Source organism: Haemorhous mexicanus, chromosome 11 (genome assembly GCF_027477595.1).
Source record: "Haemorhous mexicanus isolate bHaeMex1 chromosome 11, bHaeMex1.pri, whole genome shotgun sequence".
Lineage (NCBI taxonomy): Eukaryota > Metazoa > Chordata > Aves > Passeriformes > Fringillidae > Haemorhous > Haemorhous mexicanus.
In genome coordinates, this window is record NC_082351.1 from 7257571 (window position 1) to 7275652 (window position 18082).

General features: G+C 43.4%; 1 protein-coding gene across 4 annotated transcripts in view; it reads right to left on the reverse strand.

The window, feature by feature from the left end:
- The window catches only part of IP6K1 (inositol hexakisphosphate kinase 1), a 36943-nt gene extending 19170 nt beyond the window's left edge, over window positions 1-17773 (reverse strand). For 2 of the 4 annotated variants that reach the window (XM_059856196.1, XM_059856197.1), the window contains exons 1-3: window positions 17644-17772; window positions 17213-17267; window positions 12846-12945 (exon numbers count right to left, since the gene is read on the reverse strand). The gene's annotated coding sequence lies outside the window, so the exon portion shown is untranslated. Of the gene's footprint in view, window positions 1-12845; window positions 12946-17212; window positions 17268-17643 lie in introns of all 4 variants that reach the window. The other 2 variants (XM_059856200.1, XM_059856198.1) reach the window with 2 other exon arrangements.
- Window positions 17774-18082: the final 309 nt, after the last annotated feature.

The window sequence follows — 18082 nt, forward strand, 5'->3', positions numbered from 1 at the left end:
AAACCATTGCAGCAGCTCCTGTGAAGGAGTGGAGTTGCAACAACACTGAAGGTGACACGAAGCTGGAACAAGTAATTTGTCCCCTGCCCCACCATGAAAGGGCTCTTGTGCCAACACAGGTCCAAAAAGCTGTGTCTGTGTACATACCCCTCAACTGCTGGGGAGCAGACACATCACCCTTGGCTGTGCACAGCAATTCCTCAGTGACAGGGACATCCTAGGGTCTCCTCAGCAGAATTTCACTAAGGTACGTTTCATGACTTGAGCCTCACACCCATTTCCTCATGATCAACATCTGCTATAGCAAGCTCTCACCACTGGCTTGAAACACCTAACTCTGGACACTGCTTTCATCAAATTAGGGATTCCTGGAAGGCCCAGCTTTTTGCTTCAGAGATGCAGAAAACTCAGTTTTTACTTGCCATCTTGCTGCCATGTGGAGGAAAGCACACTTACAGAACAGTCTGGGCCACTGCCATGCAGAACTCATTCCTCCAAAGTTCAGAGATTAAGTTGTGGCTGCTGCTTGAAAAAGCAGCAAGCTTCCATTGAATTTGGACAATCTTGCAAAAAAACTAGACCTTTAAAAGAAAATACTAAATTCATGAGCAAATGCTGTACCTCTGTCCCAACACATTACTAAAATATCATAAATCACAAGCAAGAAGTTAATAAATTTCTGGCTTCTGAGAGGCACTAACGTTTAAAGTGTAGTACTTTCAATATCAAATACACATATTACAGGGTTTTTTAACATTAAGGAAATTTAGTAAAGCTGTCATTTAGGATTGCATTTAGGCATCTGAATTTCTCACAACTCTCCAACGCAAGCAAAATACAGGTGCAACAAAATTAGGCAAAGGTAAAACTGTGGTGAAGTTGCAAAGCACTAAGCAGAAGCACATGGCTGTCCCCTTTAGATCAAGGTGTCTCATGGGGAACAGACCACTATCTCTATACAGTGAGACTTCATAACCCTGTCACACAAGATTATCAGCCCATATACACACAGCTGTCTTTTGGCAGGTAGTCAAACCTGAGGCAGTGGGAGTTTTACAGGGGTCAAGACTCTTGCAGGATTCATCTAGATCTATTTTCTGCTGCTGTGAGATGAAATATGAAAATGGGAGAGGAATTGATCATAGAGGTAACAGAGCTTTGCACAGGGAATGTTTCTCACCCCGCAAAGGTGACCTTCCAAAGCCTCTGATTCTCCTCTCTTTTAAGCGGATTATGAATCCTACCCTTGGGAGACTTCTGCTCAGCTACCAGCCCACTGCTATTACACATTAACACTGTATCTTGTGTCCTCATTTCTACCATCAGAGAGATATTAGAAAAATGTATAAGATGACTGCTCGAAGACCAGAAGACTTCTAATGGAATCTCTAATGCAAGTAGGGAAAGCCACAGCCAGTGATGTTTGGAGGGGACTCTATGTGCTGTCATATACCCAGCTGCAGATCTGCTTAGTGCTTCCCTGCTCAAATCCCAATTCAGCTTATCTGCACATGCAGGCTGCTGACTACCCTGGAAGCAGACACTTCATCAAGGAAAGACTGAGAAGCAGAGATCACCATATGCTAAAAAATTAGGGCAAGTCTAGTGAATGCAGTTCACAGCTCCTCCGCTCATGTACCAAAGCAGAGCCTCAGCAGGCACCAAGCCCAGGTGGGCTGTCAGGAAGTGAGACAGCAATGCCCTGCAAGAACATGCTGGCACCTCAGAGGGAAAGCCAAGGAGCAGAATGCAGCACATTCAGTTACATAAATCCTTCTTTCTCACAGACATCAGACACCAAGAATTTGAGGACAACTTTCCCTCTGTTCTTTTGGGGGTTTTTTCACCTTCCAACAAGACACCATTTGGACACTTCTGAATGGAGTCTACAGAGCAAATCCCGAGTCTTCCCTAGACAACATAACCAGGAATTATCTCTCTTTCCACTTAACAGTGCACAGATGCAAAGCAATCCATGCTGCCATAGAGGTGACCATATACATTTTTTATTCATAAGGTAATTCAAGTTACAATGCGCTATAAATTCCACAATGAGAGAAAAAAGTGGGGCTAGACATGAAGGGAAACCTCAACAGGAAGTAACACACTTTCAGCATCTCTGTGAATGGAGATTTAGGATGAGATTAGACACACATGCAAGCTAAATCTAATGGACACAGTTCCCATTTGGGACAAATGGCAAAGTGTTCTCAGAAGAAAAAAAAAGTACAGGCTAACACAGCAGATCTCAGAAGCATCTGTAAGAACACCCCATGGTTTTGGCTGTTTCAGACTACACAATGCAATAGCAAAGTGTAGCCAAGAGTTAAAGAGTTTTAACTAGTAACTGTACAGAGAAGCTAGAGGGTTAACCACAGACACAGAAAAGCCACAAGCAGCTGAACCCATGAAGAATAACTACAAAAGCCATAAACGCAGAGGAGCTAGAATTACATTCCTTAGGCAGTTCTGATAAAATAAGGATGATCTATAGCTTTCCAAGAGACCACTAACTGAAAGACAAACGTAAGCAGCTTGTGGTGAAGGCAGATTTTTAATACTGTTCTCAAGTTTTAAATTATGATGCTTTTAAAACAGAAAAAACAGTCTTGATTTGAAAGTCAGTTGCTGCAGATAATTGATCCCCACAGAAAAATACACAACTAGGACAAAAATGAACTCCTAATTGCCATTTTTGATTCTGCAGTGGCAAAAAACCTCAAGACCAGTGTTATGTAAGACCATTAACCTCTTTGCTCATAACTGGCACCTTAATTTAGCACACTACCACACTAGAAAGCTTAAACTGAATTCTTAATTCCAATGCATACCACTGGCTGCTGCAAGGCAGTAATAGCAGTATTGGAAAGGGGAAAAAAAAAACCCAAAGCAAACACCACACACTGAATTTTGCAATTACAGTTCCTTGGGCATATATATATACCTTAGCCTGACCAGATTTAATGACACAGTATTGTTTTCAGACCAGCAATCCTGAAAAGATTATCAGATGCTCCACAGTATCTTATAGGAACACTGAAGAGAATTTATAGTACATATTAGGTAAAGAAAACCTCCAGATCACCTTTTATAACAGCAAGTTTGTCAAACCCAAAGAAGCTGTAACCCTTTGAAAACAAAATCACTTTGTTTTGACTGATTGTTTTTCTTCTTCTCAAACTAACCTCGCAGTATTCCAAACACATCCTCCCTAGGCATGACTGAAATCCCCAAAACTCCCATGTGTTGTATTTAACTACAGTTCAGCGCCAATCACAAATACACATGACTGAATGAAAAACAAAACATAGGTATCTTGAAGAACATTCATGTGAACCTCCCCACTTCTTCCCAAGAAAAGCCAGATTAATCTTCGACACTGATAATGAGCCAGACTGATGAATTTCAACCAGACAGCCTCTTAAATACTGTCTTCCATCCACTCTTATCACATTGTGGCAAAGGATGACATTCAGGAGGAAAAAAAGACTGATTAAGAGCCTAATTTCAGAAGCTAATGTCCTGTGTGGAAAGAGCTCTATGAATCACTCCTTCATCTCTGACTCCATTTACTCTTCAGAATTTCCTGATGTGCTTGAATTCATACTCCACCCATCCAGTCTGTAATGTCCCAACTTGCACACAAGAATACTGTAAACCACCCAGCAAACTTAAGCTAAATGGCCCCTAGTGCTCTTCCTCATCCACAAATCCGATTATTTTATCACAGAAGACAATGAGGTGCGTCAGACACAACTCAGAGTCAGTAAATCCATACTAACTGTTCCCAGTCACATTCTTGCACGTTTCACACAGCAAAGGTGTACCAAAAGGACCGGACCCATGACTGACCCCAGGACTCAAGTGAGATTGACCACCCTGGATTATCCTTTGGGCCTAGTTTGAAAATAAGTGATCAGAGATGTGCCAGCAGCTCTGTGACTTTTCCAAGATGATCAAGGCTGGCACTACAGCACCATCGGGTCCCATGGGCTCCCATGGCTCCAGTTCTCTCAAGTAATCCCCCACTTAGTCTCCATTTGCTTCTGACTGCTGGCTCCTCTTTCAACCTTGTCTCTAGACACAAGAGCCAGGAGACCTTGCAACTGAAGACCCACTCAGGCATAAAAACCACCAAATACCTCAAGGAAGTTTGTGCATCACTCATCCAGCCCCCTTTTTCAGCAGAGTCTTTGTTTACCCTTTCACTGCCAGTATAGAGGTAGAAGTTATGTCAAAATTATCAGGAATGTTGCAAGAAGAACTTCCTGTGAGAAAGTAGCTGCTTGCCCCATTCAAAGACAGAAATGCAGACTAACATGGCCAAGTTTGTTCTGTCTGTATTCCAGGCTGTAAAAGAAATCCCAGGTCACTTTGCAGACATAAAACAAACTTGCTGGAGTTGCATTACCCCATTTCTAAAACATCTGGCAAAACAGCCTCCTCCTCACTCTTGGCCAGGCTATATTTAGCAAATGGGAGTTAGGTCTGTAAAGAGCAAACCTACACTCCCCTGAAAATCCCAAAGAAAGCTGCATAGAGAAGCTTCTTTCCAGCTTTAATTAAGAATAAAAATCTAGATGACAGAATAAGGAACTAAGATTTTCACACACTTAGATGCCAACTGTCCAGATTGCTCTTGGTATAGAAATGGGGATGTTTTATGATGACTCCATCCTCTCAGGGCTTTAACACACACATTTCAGTGTATCAGATGAGAGGGAAGTGCAGGAGAGAACTCTCAGCTGTTGCAATGCTCCCCAGGAGAAAGCAGAGCCAAGGCAGGGAAGGCTTGCAGCCCAGGTCCCTGCTGCAGGCTCCTGGCACTGAGCAGGCATCTCATGGTGCCACATTCCTGCTGCCAGGGCGGCGGGAGTGCCTGCTGGGCCTGAAAGCCAGCACGGAAGTGTCACAAAACCAAACAAAAGTACTTTTTATCAAACTCCACAACTCACAAGTCTCCCCTGCCCCCTTCTGGGAACAACATGGATTTGAAAACTTCAGTCTCTTCTCCCAGTGATAAAATTGTTTACTTGGGCAAACAACAACAACAACAACAAAAAAAACCCAGAAAGAGGCTTTTGCCTCAATCGTGAGTCCCTTCAGCAAAGACGTGGATGTTATTAAATGCATCTCCTGCAGCAGTAGAGGCAGACTCAAACTGGATTTTCCTCACCCATACACTGGAGCCACTGTCAGGAACTCTTGCCTGTCAGAAAATGGCCGGACAACTCACTAAGCTCAGCTCTTATGACTGAGGTGATTCACTCCCCAGGTCACGATGCAGATGCGCAATGCAGGCTCCCTGTCCTCTACCCCAATAACTCAGCACCTTACTTCCCCAAAATAAAAAAATAATAAAAGAAGAAAGCATAGAAAAAATAGCAACTGCAGCAAAACTTGCATGATACACATTAACTGCTCCAAAACCTTTTCCACAAGTTATAGAAACCACATTCAATTAAGCTGCTGACTGTGACCTGACTTAAGCAAAAATCCCGTTGCAGTGACTTATTTATGTTGAGACTTTAAATGCTAAAGACAAACAAGCTTCATTAGGGCCAGAGGCAAAAAGTTCTGCCACCTGCCTCTTCCTACCACTGCTAACAAGAAAAACATCACTCTGCTGTTTATATGTGCAGTTTTTTCCACTTCACAATGCTTAAGAGAAAAGTTGCTCTTCCCTCTTTACCTTCAGAGTACAGTTCTGCAATACTCTGCTACTCGGAAAACTTACACAGATATTCAAACACTTCTCCTTTGTCTTTGCTTTGCATGTAGACTACAAAAGAAGGCTAAGCCAAGACCCATTCCCACCTGGGATAAGGAGAAGGGAATTTTCAAAGCATGGCTAGTGGTAAGCAGCCATTTAGATTCTGTGAAGGGAAATGTTTCTCATCTTGAAGAGATCGACCCCACAGTCAAGATCCAGACACTCCATCCAAAGAGCACATTGTGAACAACAACATGTCCTGTGCAAAGGGAGGGGAGAGCAAAGTCAGCTGCTAAGGAGCAGAAACTGGCTCCAGTACTCAGGAAGCAGCACAAATGTTTTGTTTCCTTAGGAATTAAGACAACATATAGATTTAAACCCATCAAGTCTAGGAGTTATGCATCAAAACCCAACACAGACTTGCCACAAAGAACCAATCCAAGCCAGCTAATCTCACCCTTAGGGCCTCTGTAAACCAGTGTTTGATATGGTTCACTTCAAACTCACTGTAAAGCAGCTTTACAATTCCTATCATACACTGTGGGTTGTGACACCACTCTGATCCATCTCCTCCTCAGATCTATACATTGCCCTTTTTCTGAGCTGCCTGAGAATTAATTATATGGAAATGAAGAGTGTTAGATAAGGGCATTCCAAGCAACTGGCTCTCTTAAAGGAGCTGGGGACTGCAGGATCTCTGCCTTCAGAAAATCTGTGGCAATGCCCATTCAGTGCAATTCCTGTTGTTAAGAGAATGAGTTTAAGACCCAAACAAGCAAACACTCATCTTCTCACTTCTGTGGTCAGAAACAAACATCTACTCAGCTTGGGCTCTACCTCTGCCTCTTGCTACCACCAGATCACATCAGAGCAGCATCCTGACTGAGGATGTTCTGCCAAAATTGTAGGTGATGCACAAACAGCAGCTCTGAACAAAAAGATTACCAGTCTGACTTTTAATGTGCTGTCAGCATAAGCTCCACTATCCCTCCATGGAATGCAAGGCACTAACAGCTTCACAGCCTCATGTGAGCTGGAATTTCAGTACCCAAGAGGACTTTAATCTCACATATGCAGACAGAGATACACCCAGGGCATTTTGGCAGTTACAACAGCATTTGAGATGACTGGAGGGGCACACACATGAGACTTTTCTCTAACTGTGAAGATAAAGCTAAACAAACATTTTGCCTCAGCTACACTCGTATTTTTCTACACAGGGAAGCAGAAAACACTTACATTTGGCAGGTCCTTAATGGTATCCTGCAGTTTTATCAGAGAGCACAACTTCTGTCTGAACACTGGTAAAATACTCAAAGCCATGAGAAATGCAGCAATTCTTACATCTCTCTGCTGAAGCTTGACAGGTCAGCAAAGCACTCAGTTGATTTGGTAAACAGATTCTTCAGGTATCTTTTAGATAACCATAATCTACCTGAGATTACCCAAATGGAAAGAACCAGGAATAGGCTACTGGTTTTGATACTTCCACTGAATGTTTCCATGATCTTGGTAAAACCATTCACTTGTGGTGTACTTCAGGCAGCAGAAAAACAGCTTCTCAGAAAGGAACTATTTACTTGACTATCTTGCTACTTTTAAACCATTCTTTAAAGCCAGAAGTCTGGCAGTCATTTCACTTTTTAGGATCCCCTTGCACTTAATTTCAACTTAGTCTTGCCTGTTAATTAAAATTCTCAAAATCTAAAGAATTTGTGTCCCAGTACATGAACAACTGAATTGGTTTTGTTAATATGGACTCAAATTAGGGCATCTCTTTTGAATGAATGTGGTGCTGCTTGGCTGAAAATCCAAATCCTTGAGCAACTTTTCTGTTTATATGGCAGAAACAGAACGACAATCTAGGAGCACATCAGTCCAACAGAAAGACTTAGGGGAATAAAAGCAAGATTATCCAAACAAGCTCACTTCACCCTGGTAAACAAATTCTTGTGCCAAAAGCAGGAGGAGCAGTTGTTATCTAGTACTTTGTTCTGCTACTGTAATTGTGAGACATTGATACTAAACGAAATTTGGGGCTTTCTTAAACATCTGAAAAGGCTCAGAGAAATGCAAGGCAGACAGTTATACAGTACTCCAGATTATACCAATGCTCTGGACACCACTTAATTTACTATATGAGAAAATGGAACTGCAGATTGCCCTGTAATTTCAAGTAGACACCCATGCTACAATAAATATACCAAGGTTTGTATGGATAGGTAAAATTTTTTATGCCCAACTGAGAGATGCCCTCCTCTCTCACTGCAACCCCTTCTAACTTCACATTGCCAATGAAAAAATTAATTCAGCTGGAAAAGGCATACTTTGGGCCCCCACTTTTTTTATCTAATTTTTTTTTCCTGGAAAAAATGCTACTCACAATGACAAAGAAAGCATTCCTCACTCTTTACCTTCTCAACACCTCCAGCAAAAGAAGCTTTACCTTAGAAATGTCATTTTATCATTATCAGTGCCTCTACATTAAGGGATTCCACTGGCAGAGCTTCACTAGGTGAGGATGAACATGCTGATTAATGCAGCTGTCCCAAGCAGTTGGGACAGAAACAATGTTCATAAGGGAGTTACAGCCACATAATCACGTTGCAAATCCATGCCCCCTCCTTGATAACAGTTTAATTTCCCTAAGCAGGTTGCCCTTAAGGGTCACAGGCAGGAAAACATGAGCTATAACTTCTCTACTGAACACTTCACTGTGATTTTTTTTCTCCACGAGGAAGTACCAAGGAAGGTACATTCTCATATACAGTATACTCTCTTGTACTGTTAACCTACTAAAAAAAAAAAAAAAAAAACCAAACTAAAAACACTGAAAAGGAAAGAGAAAAAAACAAGCTCTGCATTAGAGGGGAAAAAAATCTCAATAGAAGTGCTACAAGTAAATAATGCCATGGAAAATTCAAGGATAAAGGGCAACATTTCATTTCTGAGGTTTGGAATGGGAAATAATGACATTTGTCATGGCAAATATACTTTAGACAAAGACAGTGCACTAAATCTGGTACTTAATTTAAGTAGAATATATGACACAGTATCTGATGGGACTGAAAGCTAAGGTAGTAATTTCATTTGAAATGAAATTGATAAAACTAAACACAATTTCATACAAGAATACTCTCATCCCTTCAATATGGCAGAACACACATGACACACAACCCAGGGTCATGGAAGAGATTTTGATCTGGGCCTGTTGTTATCCTGTAACTCTCCTGAGGATCAGCATAATCTGCAAGGCTTTCAATCTCTCATACTGAAAATCTTAAAGCTGTTAAAATACCGTGGAGCTGTTTTGGGGCTTGCAGCATGTTCTGGAAGGTAAAGGACAAAGAATTAACAAGAGGCCCAGCCAGCTGAGTGGAAATGAAAGGCAATCTGAACCTGAGGCTGTCTTCTCAGGAGACACATGCATCAGTCAGACAATCACAACTTCAAGCATGGCAAGGTGCTACATTTTTTGAAGGACAAAATCTGGCACTTAAAAATGTCTGCAAGATTGTTTTACCCAATCAGGAGCCAGTACAACCATCCTTTGGTACCTTCTAGCAAACCTCACACTTCAAGGTATCCAATGCAACCTGGCTTTGCAAAAGGAAATATCCAAGAAGGGAGCTCAGAACACACTTCACTCCACTGTATTTCTCAAGCACCTTCCAAAGGGACCTTTAATATTCCAAATCTTCATTATTACTCTCCTATACACTAACCTGGGCAGCAGGCCCCTTGAAATGCTTTGCCACACCAACCAGTTCTGTTTGAGGGTTTGAGGCAAGGAACTTCTCTTCATTTGAAGTGAAGACTCAGACAAACAAAGCCTATATTTAACTTCCTGTTCACTGAAGCAGTCATAAACAAGTCCCTGTAAACACTCTACAGATCACAAATTCCCAACATCTTATCTAAATGTTAAGCTGCTGAAGTGGATCTCAAAGCTCCTTCCAACAGGCTTTCTAGTGTGCCACTTACAACAACTGAGGCCACTGGTTATGTAAGAGATGTAAAGCCAAAGCAAAAGGAAGTATGTTAAACCTGGTATGTCAAATTGGTTTGTAGATTACTAGATGCAGCACCTGCATATACATAAAAAAATCTTCTGTCCCATGCACTAAAAAAGCACAGCACACTCATCTGGAAGACACACAAATTGTGGCAAATTTGTTTCTAACAGCAAAACCTCTCTCAAGTGTACTACAGCTACCTTAGTTTTTCCCACATTAAGTTCTTCTACAGACACTGCAAGGCCATGCTGCAGGCTGGTTTGGGTTGGGTTTTTTCTTACAAAATAACAGTCTGCTAAATCAGATGTATTCTCACAGCCACAATACATCACAAGCTGTATGTAGCTGGGAAAGCCAATTTCCCTTTCATTTTTTCTTCCAGATCAATACAGTGTGATAACATGTGCCAAAAGCACATCATCTCAGGCTGAAAAACACAAAATAACAAGCATAATGGGCGGAAAATAACACATTTCTCTTCCTTGAGAATCATAAAAAAACCTGCAAATGACAGGAAACCTGAAACAAAGTGCTTTGCACTCATACAAGAGTCAACCTGGCAAGCTCACTACCATGGGACACGGATCTTTGGCAGTATTCTTAAAAGGTTTATGAATTTTCTTCTGGTTGTCATGTCACAATGGGATGAACTCCAAAAAACAAAGGCTCAAACACTTAACCATCTAACCTGTGATCTTTAATTGCCAGGTTTTAGGAAGGTATTTTAACAGCAGTGAATAAAAACCTTGGTTCACTTTTGTCTGGTGAATGATACAATACCACTAAGTATTTTAACTAAGAATATTTGAGTCAAATTGCATTCACAAATCAGAACTAAATTTTAAGACAACTGATTTTTGTCATTAGGTGAACCAAACTGTCAATAGGTTCAGTTTTCTAAGCTGCTGAAATTCATTGTAAGTGTCAGTGCTAAACATGCTACAAAAGTAACACAGAGATCACAGAAATGGAAATTTAACTTAACTAGAGCTAAGAATAATTAAGGAGAAAAACAGAAACCCCCAAGTGTTGTTATTACACTAAAAAAAAAAAAACCAAAAACCAGTGTGCAGAGCACCTGAAGTGAAAACTATTCAACTCTGCATGCTGCACCAGAGTGATACCTATTCAGTTGGACTAAAATAGAGTTAGAGGTTTTTCCTCAGTTCTATAAAAATAAAAGATGCATAAAGCATGCTTGATAATGCTTATTGGTTCACATTTAGCTTACTGTCAAATTTTAAGAAGTGTATTCAGGTCAACACTTGTGGTAAGAACTGTGAAGTATTAAGACCTCAATTACATAAGGAAGATTTATGCCCAAGTAAAGGAAATGCCACTTGCACAGTGTAAGAAAACACACAACATCTGCTGCTAATGGAAAATAAAGTAAACCACTCCATTATTTGCAAAAGTAAAGGGATTCATAAACATTTTATACAGTGTAACACTTAATCTAAGTAAAATCTGCATCTTCAAGACAAACATGATGTGGGTTTTATTACAGGAAGCATGGGAGTGTTTAAGAAACTATCTTTAAAAAACCTGCATATGTATTGTTTCAACACAAATTGAGCTTCAGACTGCTTCAACAATTCTTTTGGGACAGACTCAAAAGACTCAAGTTAAAAATTCTTTTTATTTCTGTATTTTTGGTACGAGACTCGACCCCAGTGAATTTAACAGGTCTATTCCTCAGATGTGTCACTCAGCTTTACACAAAGACCACAGCTTGGAAAAGTGTAATAAGCCCTTCACCAAACAGCAGTGCAGGGTCTTCCAAAGCTCCAAGACTTTACCATGTTTTTAACCAACCAACCAATGCAAGAGCAGCATATCTCATCTTCTGCAAGAGCTCCACCAACTTCATGGCAGTTACTCGATGGTTTGATTCAGACACTGAGTTAGACATGGAACTATGTAGACCCCAGGCTTCTCTCCCAAATCCTTTCTGCTTTAAATAACTCACTGACATCTGCACTCAGTGGTGATTTTGGTGTTCAAAGCTGCTTATCACCTATAGTTAGCTGTAATGAGATCATGACTGCTCCCCACACGTGCTTAAGCTGCTCAGACAGTACTGTCAAAGGACACTGAACAAACAGCCAGCCCTATCTTCTTGTGCCCTTTTTAAGATTTCTGAACTCTCTTTTGGAAATGCTTGACAATACTTTGATACCAACAATGGAATAACATTAATTGGAATTAAAGATCACATGATATTTTGCATTAATGCACTCTGGAAGTTTAAAAAATTGGGGAAAATACAGCTCAGCATAGAACTAGGGTGTGGAGAGGGGTGGGGGGCAGAGAAATGTCAGTACAGAATATATAAGCTATACAGTTTAACCTTAGATCAGCACTTAAGTCAGCAGTGACAGACATAGGAGCATGCCCTGAAGAGAAGGCACCACGTATCTCCTCTCCCTACCCCAGGAAGGCACTTGTGGAGCTCAGCTTCAAACTAAGACCATCACCCACCAGGTCAGGGGCTTCCCCACCAGGAAACTGAACTGTGTGACAACCACTACTTAAACACACCATGTCTAAAGAAAACAAGGTCATTTGAGTCTGTTTATACCACAGATAGACTGAGTCATATCTCTGTTGATAAAGAGCTGGGGGAAAACAAATGATTGACTTTCTTACAAATTCAGGACAGCACGAAGTAAACTCTGTGAAACTGAAAGGCTATCAGATCAGCCTTATCAACTTTCAGCAAACTAACTTCTGAAGAGAAACAAAAAAAGCACACCATGATAAGAATTCTGAAGTCATCATAAGGTGATTCAGCTGCAAATCAGCCACCTGAATGGCCAGAACTACTAGAGCATGAGTGAGCCTCCAATTCTTGGAATTTTAGTTCTTATTACAAAGAACTGACACCAATTTGGTGAATGAACAGGACTAAATTTTTCACTCTGTGCTACTGCACTTACCTGGGTGTTCCAGTAGTATCCTTCAAAAACAAGAGCAAAACACCCACAAACTGTATCTACATATCCTTACTTGAAGGGTAAAATTCCAAAGGGAGAGGTAAAAAGCAAGCAGTTTATTTCTCTTCGCATCTCCAAGATGGCTGCATATGTATTCTGAACAAAACAGGAAAAAGTTACCTTGGAGATGTCACCCAAGCTCCTTTGGCTGAGCAGTCACTGGAATATGGAGCCAACTTCTCACAATCAAGAGGGAGCAGGACCCCAGAAGCAAGTCAGCCTGCGAAATGATGTATGGAAACGAGTTAGCAAGTCCTAAATTAGATTTTATTTAGAACTTTACTTGCTTGTCAATTCAGAATGTTTGAGAGCATGCCTTCCCTAGAGACTACGACTGGAATTCACAAGTTCCTTTAAGGAAGCAAATGCTCTCAATCATTCCTGTGGGCACTGGCAGATGCTCTTTACCAAAGTCACCAGTTGGGCTGAGGGGACACACTGTCCCCAGTTGCCTCAGCCTCCCTTAGCTGAAAATTCCTAACCAGGGTGGAACAGAGCAGGATCCATGACTGTTCCTCAGCAGGCAGGCATGGACACTAGGGAAGAAAGGCTGGAGCAGAGTATATTAAACCCCAGCAGGTGAACAGGCCTGGTTGTAAGCCCCAACACAGGGGAGATAGTGTTTGGCAAAGCAGGACAGCTGGTGAAGGAGATAAGCTGTCTCTGATTTAGCTTTTGTAGTTAGAAAGGTTATCTACTGCAGCTCCCAAGCACGTGCAGTGACGTCCTGCCAGGACAGTCACATCCATATCATAACCTCTTTCACTGCTTTGATCAGATTTGGTTGATGGATCCCCTACTAATATAATTATGGCAGCTATGTCCATGTGATTTTTTTAACAAAACAACTGCATCCATTTTAACTACTGTGGGCACATTATACAGCTCTAGAAACACCCTGTAATAGCAAAGCTTATTCCTTTACTACCAAAGAAGGGGTTCAAACATTAATGACACCACGTGACTGATGCAATATAAACGCAAGCTTAGGCAGCTTGTCTTTTACACACAGTTAATGCCACTCAAAATGCATACAGAGGAGCCTGTGGAAATAAATGAAGGCAAAGGACTTGCACCTCAGTACCATCTGCAGAGTGGTTCACACCAGCATGGACTACACAGGAAGCACAGGCAGCCCAACACACTGATTAAGAGAACTGCATCTATTAGGAAGCACATCTACCCGAACAGCACACTGGGAACACCAAAAATAACAGCTGCTGCCACATCAGAACGGCACAACACCGCGCACAGGCGGTGCCTGCAAAACAGAAACCAAGCAGCCACGCACACACACTTCCTCTTCCTCCCCCACCACCCCTACGACAGCAGCAACAAACCTGATATTAAACACTGGCCAGCATCCTGCTCTGCATTCCTATCACATCAGGAATAGAAATGAGGGAGACTGCTAGCTGCTCCTCCATATAGCTGAAGGGCTCCTTCAGTTTACAGCACGTAACACAAATACTCGACATGACTCTTGCAGAGGGTTCTGTCGCATTTTCTTTTCTTTTGCTCCTTTTCTCGAGCTCGCTAGGGACCCTCTGTACTTACTAGACTTGTTTTTGATACATTCCCTCTCAAAGACTGAGAGGTCAGAAATAAAAGCAGTTGTTCCTAGACATGTCACACTACATAAACAAGCAACCAGAGAGCCACACACAAACTCTGCAAGTTGAGTTCAATGCTAAATCCTGCCCAGCACCAATGTGACACTGTCAAATGCAAGAGCAAACAAATCAGGCTGCAGCTTTTTGTCAATACTAACTTCTGAGACTACAAATCCCAGCATTAACACTCCATTCACATCTCCAACACGTTATGAGCTAATCCCTGACACACAGATTGGGGGAATCTACTGACAGCGAGTGAAGTGCCTGGGTTACACTGCAATAAACAAGGCCTCTGTCAGATCTTCCATGGCTTCAGTATCTGCATTCAACCACAGATGGAAGAAACACACCTCCTCTAGAGCATGGGTTCTGAATATCCAATTCAAACTTCGCACCTACATTTCTTATTCTAGTGGAAGGCACAGTGAGTGCCAATCCCATACCCAGCATGCCAGTCAGAATCCACCAGATCCACAAAAACCTTTAGGCATGGAGAAACTAACTAAACACTGAAATCTGAAAAGTGATCAAACCTTTTTACAAACACCTGGTGATCCAATGGACCAAGACTGTGCCCTGTAAGCAGATGGTCAACAAACAGCCCCGAGCTTGTACAGGGCTCCTCATCTCGCACCAGCCAAGCTCAACAAGGTCACATCTCAGAGTTTGATCATTTTACCCAAAAGGAATAAGCTCTGTACTTGTGGGAGAAAAGGAAAGAAACAAACCAGGCAGTGCAGATGGGATGAGCAGAGCATACAACTGCCTGATTAAGAAGAAACCACAAGTTGGTTAAAAGGGCCAATGAGCTGATTAAGGGCACAGGTACAACTCCAGCCTGGGCACTTTTTTGACCTCTGAGTGCTTGCTACTCTAACCTTGACTTTTCACTACGTGCAATGCAAGACAGAATAACTTCCAAGTCAGTTGACTTGCACAATCTGCCAAGAGAGGGGATCTCAAAGCACATCTAACTTTTCCTTCTATAATATTTTTATAAGAAGAACACATCCAGTGCTGTCCACCTGATGATCAGGCACACAGTGATTCACAGAAGTAGAAGAGAAGCATGGGCACTCCTTTTACATTTAATTTTTGAATATATGTAAAAATGTGGTTTAAAATTATATTTATATGCAAGAAAATAGATAATGGAAAATACATTGTTGCACTCTTACACAGTCACACTGCAGATTACCCTGAACTCAGATAAGACCACATTCCAGCACCAGCCCCATTTCCCTTGCACCTGCAAAATCATTTATGCACTCACAAAGCTGGGTAGAAAAACAGTTTGTCTTTAACTTGATCAGTCTGTAAGTCAGGGAACTCTGATTCTCACCTGCACAGGCATAAGCACCAAGGCAAGAACCTCCTATGGGTTGCAGTCTATACTTACATGAGCTGAAGTATCTGGGAAACCAACCACATATGGAACGTGAAACTGATGATCAGAAGCAGATCTTAAAAACTGTCCCCTTTCTCACCTCAACAGATAATCATGCTCACTTGCTCTTCTTCTTTGCAAGAAACACACAAAACTGCCACAAAGTGCATAATGAAAAACCAGAGGGTCCAGGAGAGTGTCCCACCAGCATATCCTACTCTTTCCATCAAAGATTCCTACACTAATAACCTTGTGTACATCAACTTCCCCTCCGGGAGCTAAGGATCACTTCCCCTGTTCTCCCAAAAGTCCTTACTAGACAGGAAGCAAAGGCAAGGCCATGAAAAAGGACATTTCACATCAGCCTAACAGGCTACAACCAGGATAGCATAGGTTGTTCATGCATGTACCTGGAAATGGTTGTGCTGAAAAAGCTGAGAGGGTAAGAAACATCCTCCAAGAAAGGAAAAGAAAAATTAGCATTAGGACCATTCAACACATTGAAAAAACAAGGATTTGTTGCAGTTAAAAAAGCAACCTGATGTTATCTTGCTTTATAGAGCTCACAACTAAATATTTTCATAACCTACCACTTTCCTTCCAGCTCCAAAACAAAGCACTTACCTTAGGTCAGAGCTAAACTAACCCAGAAAAATACTTCACAATCAAAATAGTAAGAAATTGTTACATGGGACTAGGAGAGACCTATTTAGGATTACAGTGGCAACATGCAATAATGATACACCTAATTCTAAAACACTTTGAAGCTCCGGACAGAATTTCCATTAAAAGGAAATCAGAATCTTAATTCAGTGATACACGACAAGAATATCATTATTTTTCTCCATCAAGAGCCTGACCAAGCACCCAAGTGTTAGCATATCAGCTGTAGGTGACAGCTCACTACAATGAGACTTTCCCAAAACACTACTGCATATTATTTTGTGAGACATGCTACTAACTACATTTACACAGCCCTAACGATCACAGACACATTACACTAAAAATGAACAGAGACCCAAGCCCCACCATTCAGCGTTTCATTAGCAAAGGCCAAATATTGGAATCCAGCTCTGAACGCTCTGAACACCAAGTTAAGCCAAGTAAACCTGAAGGGAGGAAAAGCAGATGGAGCAAAAAAAAGAGCAAGACAGAAATGACAAAAGCAGCACATACTAAAGCATATTGCTTGGAATGAAAAAAAAAAAAAAACAGAAAAAAAAAAAAAAGAGCTGATGCTGAGCTTAAAAATGAAGGAATATGGACCCAGTACCACCCACCCTAATTCAACCCCCTCCCTTAGGAAACCCCGGGGAAGGCTGGTCCCCGTCCATGGCTGCAGACCCAGGAGCACACCTGCCCCGAGGGACTGCCAGGCACTCCGGGTGTCCCCACCGGGGCAGCCAGCGCTCCCGGGCCCACCCACACCCCTCCCCTGCCGGGGGGCAGCACGGATGGGCCCCTAGTCCCACCGGCCTCCTCACCATGTTGGTTTCATGTTACCGCCGCGGTTTCCGAGCTCCTTCCTGCGCGCAGCTCCTGTGGAAGGGAAGGAAGGGCACAAAGGGAGGGGACGCTCGCTCTGCCCGCTGGGCACGGCCCTGCCCCGGCACCGCGCTGCCCGGGGAACCCCGCCCCGGTCGTGCCCCAGGCGGGCCCCGCAGGGGAAAGCGCCCGGGTCTCACCCAGGGGGACGTCCGGGCTCTCCCCAGCCCCTCTTCACAGGGCCGCGCACGGCCCCCTCCACTCCAGGCCCATCCCGCTGCTCGCTGCCCCCTCACCCCGGCTGCTCACGGGGCCGTGCCTGTGTACCCCCGCACCCTTCATGGGGCCGCACCCGGGTCTCCCCTTACGGCAGCGCGCTCGGCTCAACCCCCCATCCGGCAGCCTGGCAGTCCCCGCCGCCGCGGCTTACCGGGGCCGGCGCTGCCTGCCCGGCCGGGACACCGGAACGCGGAGCCCCAGCGCCGCCGCTCCCTGCCGCTCGAATCAACAACAAGATGGCGGCGCCCGGGCGGGCGGGGCCCGGCGCTGGCCGTCATAGCAACCGCGCCGTCCAAAGCCCGCCCCGTCGCCCTGATCGCCAGTCCGCATCCGAGTCCCGCCCAGCGGGGGCCCTTTCGGGACGCTGATAAGTCAAATTTAGTGTCACTCAAGCGCGGATCCGCCCCGCCCTTTCCCGAACGCGGACGGCAGCGCACGTTAGGCACACGTGACGCCCGCCAGAGCCCCGCCCCCTCGCGGGCAGCGCCGTCTAATTGGCTGCCCGCGGAGAAGGGGGGGGCTCTCGGCCAATGGAGGCGGCCCGCGCGTGCTGGGCGCGCCCCGCCGGGCCGCGGCTCCGCGCTCCGAAC